At 36.7% G+C, this 8,606-nt stretch overlaps 1 pseudogene; it reads left to right on the plus strand.

Moving 5' to 3' along the window:
* The first annotated feature begins 7,060 nt into the window (after window positions 1-7,060).
* LOC148930284 (metalloendoproteinase 3-MMP pseudogene) lies at window positions 7,061-8,317 on the plus strand (annotated as a pseudogene).
* The last annotated feature ends 289 nt before the right edge of the window (window positions 8,318-8,606 follow it).

An 8,606-nucleotide genomic window follows, 5' to 3' on the forward strand; every position in this document is an offset into this window, starting at 1 on the left:
GCCTTCGACTGTGGTGACTGGTGCGGTCCAATATACTTTAAATTTTAGTAGTACTACAATTATTTATGGGTCTTGAAATGATCTCAGGTACGAGTTTTTTTCATTATTAAACCGTATAATGGTCATACCTTTATTATTTATTTTCATAGATTAGTAAGATTTGATTTGTTTAGTCTTATTTTAATTATTTTTTGCATATATTTAATTTGAGAGGGATATTGATACGGATACAGATATACCAGAGCCCGATGAGGCAACTCCGAGTCATACCGGCGGTAATAAGGAGACGGAGGAGTTAGAGTGTCCACAATAGTGGAGCCGCGGCGGCTCCCTATTGTTGAGGTCTGGGGACGAGGGCAGGCGCGGCCGTGGGGGGTGGACGGGCATGAGCCGCATTTACGGTGAGGTCGCGACGGTGGGTCCAGCGCCGCAGCGCTTACCACGGCTTTTTTTTTGATTTTTTTGGAATTTTCAGATTTTATTTTTATAAATACACCATTTTTTCATCTTTTCACCTTACACACATATGCACCCCTTTTCCAACTCTCTATATTTTTTGTTGTCTCAATATGCAAAGTGGAGATAGTGATTTCCCCGGCCCTGGAGACTCGGGATATGACAACTATCCCCCATCCCAGCCGTGGAGATCCAATCCCCCTCCCCCTCCATCCCAGTCGTGGGCACCGACATCCCCGCCATGGCAACATACACCCCAGTTTCGGGGTCAGTCCTCCTCTCAGAGGAACGTGGGTCATCACCAATCGGCGTTCGGGGATTACCGACCCAACATGGATGCGATCAACTATCCGCATCCTGATACCCCTTCTCACAACTTCCAACCCACCCAATCTCCTCTGTCTGATTTTGATAGATTCACATTGGATCAGATAATGGGTTTTTTATGTCTGGACCTATCGGAGACCCCATCATCCGTCCCTGTACATGAACGCGTGGAGGTGTCGGTTCCCACGAGAGTCATGGGCGCCGGTTGCGGTGGGAAAGGCGGGGGCGGCAGTGGAGGCAACGGAGGGACCGGCAGTGGGAGAGGCGGGGGCGGCGGCGATGGAGATGGTGTGGGGAGCAGCGAGGGCGACGGTGGTGGGTCGTACGTGTACTACTCGACAACGGAGTTCGTTGCTGTGGCAAAGGCCCGGGACGCTGTCACGTCGGATGCCGCAATTGACACGATCAGACCGAACAAGACTTTTGGGCCCGCGTCCTGGTGACCTACAACACCTTCAAGCCGCACAACGCTACTCCGCGTAAACCGGACCAGATCCCCAAAAAGTGGGGGGGGGGGGGAGAATTACTAAAGACGTCAAGAGATTCTCGGTTATATACGAAAACAACCTCCGCACAGCTGAGAGCGGCCGCAGTGAAGCCGACGTAAAGGCATTGTCGCTAGAGATGTATCGAGTTGATGGGTTCCCTAGGTTCAACTACTGTGATGAATTTCCCATTCTCCAGGGTTGTCCAAAATTCAGGGCCATCTGCGAGGAAGAGCGTGGGTGTGGGCCGAAGCGGATAAGACTCGGCGTCGCCGGGAACTACAATAGCAGCAGCGGCTCACGTTCCATCGACCTCAACGAAGAGGTCGATGAGGAGCCCCCCTCCACACTCTCCCTTCGCCGACGTCCCTAAGGCCAACAATCCATTATCCGAGAGGCTAGAGCCTCCCGCGTCTCTGCGGTCGCACTGGATCGCGCACGTTGATGTCTGCCTCGATCTCGATGTTGAACAGGAACTTGGACCTCCAGATGATGAGGCAACTACAGGAGAATGCCAGAGCGTATGAGAGCGCTCATGACCCGGTCACCAAGGGGGTGTACTTCGAACTCATGCAGAGGTTGAGGTAGTAGCTAGGGTTGTCGGGGGCGGCGGGCGGCCATGACGGCGACGACGATGGTGATGGAGAAGATGCAGCGGATTCCGATGATGCCACCGAGTAGGCAATGGCGGTGTTATTTTTTGTGTTTTTAGTAAATTTTCGTTGTATAATTTTTTCGTATCTATAATTCAACGAATATTTGGTTTTAATTTTATTTCTAATTAATTTATATTTTTTATATATTATTTTTAGTCCGATAATTTTTATTCTAAATTGAATTAAAATATACCAACAATTGATAAAATAATGTGATTTATGGCTGTGGCATGTCCACTATGGGGCTGGACAAGTTTTTGTGGCTGTGGAAGAGTTTTTATGGTTGTTCCTTTGGCACCTTCGTGGTTGTGCCACATTATTGTGGACACTCTTACAGCAGGACACCATGGCGGAAGTGTGACAAGAGGAAGGAATAAAGAAGGTCGGACGTCCGAAACAAGTGTCGAAGAAACCCGTCAAGTTTGGGGATTTTGTTTCCCGCTGAAGTTAGTTATTTTAATTATTTTATTGTATTTTTGTTACTTATTGTCTCTGAATCATTTTCATTAAACTATTGAGTCGAGCGTAATTATAAGTTCCATTTCAAGTTTTCTTGTTGGTTCTTTCCCGAAATGATCGAGTCAAACCAAACTTAAGGTCTTTAATAGTCTAGGAATCTGTGCATTGGGAGAAATCAATCAATACATCAAAATTTACCTAAATTTTCCGTATTTTTCCTTTCCTGCATTATTTCCATTGTTCAAAACCCTAGCTAGGGCAAAACGTGGTTGCTTGACGGGGAATCTCCCGCTAACGAACTACTACCCTACCCGCGATCTATCTTCTCCAATCTCTGATACGAGTATCAGATGTTCATTTGTATCTACTACATATTATATATATGTATAGAGTATTTGATAAGAAACAAAAATGAAGAAATAAAAAATGTTTATTATCTCTCCTTAAACTCACGGTTTCTCTATACTTCTAAAATATTGTCGCTCATCTTCCTTGGAAAATGAATAAACCCATTTTATTACTTTGTGGATTTGATATGTGTTAATTCCATATTAATACATAACAATTGATGCTTTCAATTGTTTCCCATCCTCCTACTTATTATTCATTTAAGCCAGCAAAGATTTTCACTCTGTACAAAACATTAATAGTAACAAAAATTGATCAAGAGGTTAATGGGACGCGGACAAGAGGCCATGGGTTGTCAACTTCAAACACCACGACTACTTCTACACAGTTGATTGACACTACACCTCAAATATGGATCGAAGCCTCTCTCTTTAAGAGGGAGGCGACCTTTGGAATTCACAGAGTCAGTAGATTTTAGCCATTTTTTAGTCTTTTCATCTTCTTTCCTATCCTAGGGTAAAAGGAACAATGAGAACATTTTGTATAAGACTTTTGACATATTTGAACCTATTTTGAGTTATTTCTCTCTTTTGGAAGGAAGTTTCATCATTATATATTGGATTAATCCTATGTTAATTTTATCGGTTGCAACCCGATTAGTTCACTGGGTTATCCCGAAGCCTATATTTTCACGGTTAGGATTGAATATGCATAACTCGATAAAATCACAACTCAACCAGCAACGTTGAGTAGGGTTCGCCGTATTGACATCCATATGTACAACCTGATGGCATGCGAGACCCGCAATCTGACTTGGCAGCCTAGCTGACCCGATAGCCTGAATCGACTGGCCCGAATAGCCTGATTTAGTATTCGAGTTATGATTTTACAGCCTCAACCATGTAATTTATCGGGTTGTTTGGATTGACATCCCTTTTTTAGGAGACTGATGAAATATTTAGTTTGATTCTAATACATTAAAAAAATGTTATTAAAATTTTAATTTCACAAAATTCATAAATATCAAAGCTCGATTTGTTCTTTTTTTCTCTATGATTTCAAACAAATTAATAAAACAATAAATGAAGCTTTAACTTTTATGAATTATGTAAAATTAAAATTTTTAATGACATTTTTATTGTATTGGAATCGAACTAAATATATAGTAATTAAAAACCGATATGTTTTGTGCTTCCAACTGATAAATTCTCAAGTTCTCATTTTAATTAAGAGATTTCTTAATTGAATCACTCTCAAACGAGTAATGGTGTAAATAATTGCTATACTATGATATTGCTTAAATTTAGATTTTTTAACGTAGGCTTTTCAAGCATTTATTGAATTTGGGGGTAAACGGATAATGTTGTAAATACGATCAAAACTATGCATTTATATACTCCATATAGACTGTATTCAGTTTCGTATATGCAATAGTAATGAATTTAAGTTTTACATTTAATTATTAGTTGACAATTTCCTAGCTATCCCGATATTCACATTAAATTGTAGTAATAATTAAATATCTACCTATATGCCAAACTTTTTGTTAGTATACTTTTAGTACAGTACTACTCATACCATGAACAATGTTACTCTTTATGAGCACATACAATAATAGATGATCAAGGTTGAAAAACTGGAACCGATTCATGTATTTGACATATGAATACGACATTTTATATGAAGCTAAGTATTTTTTATAAAATAAAAAATCGGAATTAATATTTTAATTTTAATTTTTTGAGTAACTATAAAAAAATGTTTGTAAAGAATGGTGTTTGCATTTTTTTCAGCACCTCATAAAAATAAATATATTATTATAAAGACTAAATTTTATTTGATGTGCTTAATTTTACACTATTTTTAGACTTTAATTTTTTACATTTTCTTTATATTTTTCCTTAAAAGGCTATGTCAGTAATTTTTGCCTTCATTTTAAAAATTATAAGTACTCCCTCTATTTCTTAAAATAGAAACTCTTTTCTTTTTAGTATGTTTTTAAAAATAGAAAATTTTCAATTACGAAATGGACCATACAGTCCACTAACAATAATTTTACATGCTTTTTCTCTTCTTTTCTCTTATTTTATCTATTTTTTCTCATCCACTTTCTTACTTTATCAATTTTACGTTAAAATCTATGTCGTTTAAAAAGTTTCTGCATTTAAGAAACGATGAAGTATTCTATATTACGGAATTTGTTAATTGGTTGATTAATTAAAAAATTTAGGCTAAATGAAGTTGAATTACACTAAGTTTTAAACTCAATTCACTTAATAAAAGTGACTAGTCTTAATTATTAATCTAATCGAACTTTAATTTAGATAAAAGTAGTTAGCTTTAATAAATAATTAGGAAACAGTGCATCACTTTTAAAAGGTTAGGGATATCGCAGTTATAATTTTTTGTAAATGATGACTCCAATTAACTTTTCATTATTTCTTATAAATTTATTTGTAAACTCATATAACTGTTGACATTTGATGTAATTTGTAAAGTGTTTGATCATACACTAAAGTTTAATGTTTTATATACTACTTGTACACGCATGTAATATATGCTACTCATTCTGTCTCATAAAAACAAGAACACTTTCCTTTTCTGATCGTCTTATAAAAATAGCGCATTTTCATTTATGGAAAGTTCGGCCCAACTTATTACCTATATACATCAATTTATTTACAACTTATACGACTATGACCCACCATTAAACAATACAATAATATGAGTTTCACTATCCACTAGCACTATTTTAAGATACTACTCATCTTTTCTCATACACCAATTACGCATTAATTCTAGTGTCATCCCAAATATTCTTATTTTTATGGGATACAGGACTATATAGTACTCCCCACCTCAACTTGTGGACGAGTAGTCCGATGAGTTAGAAGCGAACTAGATTTGATTCCAGACTCGGTTCTAAAACATTGATCAAAAGAATTTGTTCTATTGTTTTACTTATTAATCTTTCCGTCTATAAAAAATAATTTTATTTTACTATTTTGTGCCTTCACGAAAAAAATAGTCTCTCATTCCAATAATGAAATTTTTTTCTAATACATTATCCCTCCTTTTTTCTTTTCTCTTACTTATTTTAGTTCTCTTTCATACTTTATATACTTTTTTTCTTCTCTATTTTACTTTAATTAATTCCCCATTAGGCGGACACAGCAGGAGTATTTGAAATAAATAAAAAAAAAAAACAATCTTTAGCCCCTGCCAAATTAATGTTATTGAAGTCTGAAGATTAAATATTTGGAGATTGAATGGTAGAAGGGCTGAAATGAATTTACAGATGGAAGATCTACTGATGCAAATGAAGAATAATGAGATGGAGTAAGTTACTGACACTGCATGTATATATATAAATAATGCTGTTTTAGTTCTGAAAGTAGTGCCATGCGTGTTTAACATTTTAAAATTGGTTACTTCTATTTGGTAAGTTTGGTGATTAATTCATCTTTTTACTCTTTTTCGTTTCAATTCAATTAAGCAAATATTTATTTTATAAGAATGAAATTATGAAAAAAAATGTCATGGATTGGATGTGTATTTTAATTCATATCGGATGTGATTGATTGCAAAATAATTGATTTTTACATAATTTAAGTTTAAGAAGTCATGGTTAGAGTCTGTAACTTTAGGATTATAGTTTTGAGGTGTTTCGATTCTAATTAGAAATAGTACTTTTATCCATTCATGATTATAAGACCAAGTTTTATTGGGCATTGATATTTAACAAATTTAATGAAAAGTGAATGAAAAAAATAGTGACAGGTTAGTCCTAATTTTATAATAAATATGAATGATATAGACTTAATAGATTATGGGGTTTATTACAAAAAATATTAAAAAAATCAAATATGATATTTCGGTGGATGAACGAAAATAGTAAAATGGGCCGATTATTGGTGGATGAAGAGAGTAATAAAATTTGAGTGACAGAAGTTAATAAAATGTGGAGTCAAATTACCGAAAGTATAAGTGGATAAATAAAATAATTATCCTTCGAAAACTGGAAAAGAAAATAAGAGTATGGGACAATTACTCACAAACATAAAAGTATATACAGTGCAACCCCTACCATAATTTTTTTCTACGTCCGCCACTGCCCGTGTCATCTATAAATGAGACTATTTTTTATGTACGGAGGAAGAAGTAATTAATATATTCTACACCAATATTCCAAGTAAAAGCCATTCAATTAATGGAAAAACAAACCCACATAAATTCTACACCTTGACTTCTTCTATATCTATTCTTATCTTTTGCCAAACTTTAGTCTACAAATAGGAGCAATTAGCAGTTACATGTATCACACACAAAAGAAAACAGTCTTACATCTTTTCAGCACTCGTTCATGGCTTCTAAGATCTTTCATCCCATTTCCTTCATCTTCCTCATTTTCATCCTACTTGCTCCAATTGGCCATGCCAATAGGAGCATCCCAAGTGACAAAAACTCATCACCTTTTGATTTCATCAAGTCATTAAAAGGTTGTCACAAGGGAAACAACACAAAAGAAATCCACGAGCTCAAAGCCTACCTCGAGAAATTCGGTTATCTCAATTATCCAAACAAAACCCATGCCACTGAGGATGATTTCGATGACACCCTAGAATCAGCCATCAAAACCTACCAGAAAAACTTCCACATCAAACCCTCAGGTATCATAGATGACGAAACGATATCGGAAATGACAGCCCCACGATGCGGGGTGCCTGATATTGTTGACGGTACCAACTACATGCAACCTCGTGACAATAAACATGAGGCGAGCTCGAGCAACTTCCACATAGTATCTCACTACAGTTTCTTTCCAGGAAACCCTAGATGGCCTAAAAGCCATCTCACTTATAGATTTGTGTCCAACTATCCCACAAATGCTATTCCCCCAGTGGTAAGTGCCTTCCAAAAGTGGGATGCTGCAACCCACTTTTCCTTTTCACAAGTCCCAACCAATCAATTCTCTGATTTGCTTATAGGGTTCTTTAGAGGTAATCACGGAGATGGAGCCCCTTTTGATGGCCGTGGCGGAACTCTAGCTCATGCATTTTCACCAACAGATGGAAGGTTCCATTACGACGGCGACGAGATGTGGTCCGTTGCGCCAGCTCCGGGTGCTTTTCACCTTGAAACCGTTGCAATTCATGAAATCGGACACCTTTTAGGGCTTGGGCACAGTTCAGTTAATGGAGCAATCATGTTTCCGTCGATCGGAGCTGGACAGACTAAGAACTTGCATCCAGATGACATTGAAGGAATAAGAGTTCTGTACAATAAATGAAATGTTATGTTTAATCCGTCATAGTAAGTATTAATGTTGTGTGTGAAAATAATTTCCCTATGTTGGAATTTGTAATAGTATCTAAGGTTACTCGTTCGCCGAGCAGCCCATGTGTACGTCCTAATAGAGTCGAGCATGATATAAGCTCATTTTCGGGTTTTCTTTGTTGGTTCTTTCCCGAATCGCAAATACGTCAGAACCGTATAGGGTTGCTAGAAGAGTCTATATATACTACCACTTTTATTATTTTCATAATCAAGCATTAATGAAATTCAGTGGAGTATCTTTTAGTTCGAGTTCCATGGCCTGATTGCATAGTCATGTAGATAATCATGTGATAATTAGTGATGGCCAACCCTCTCCAACTAAAATAATCTCATAACTTAATCCTAAATTATATCTTAGTATTATTTTATCTAGCAAATCGAACACCACCTACGTGTTGGATCATAGTTGCTTTAATTTGTGGATGAACTTAATCATATCTTAACAATTTACCTAAATGTGACGGTTCATTTTGGGAACCATAACATTGAATATGCGAAAGGGTGGTTTATGTACTCTTGTTGATCTCAGGTATGCAAG

This window comes from Salvia hispanica, chromosome 3 (assembly GCF_029641045.1).
Source record: "Salvia hispanica isolate PSC_SH4W2 chromosome 3, Shi_PSC_v1, whole genome shotgun sequence".
In the NCBI taxonomy this organism is placed as follows: Eukaryota; Viridiplantae; Streptophyta; class Magnoliopsida; order Lamiales; family Lamiaceae; genus Salvia; species Salvia hispanica.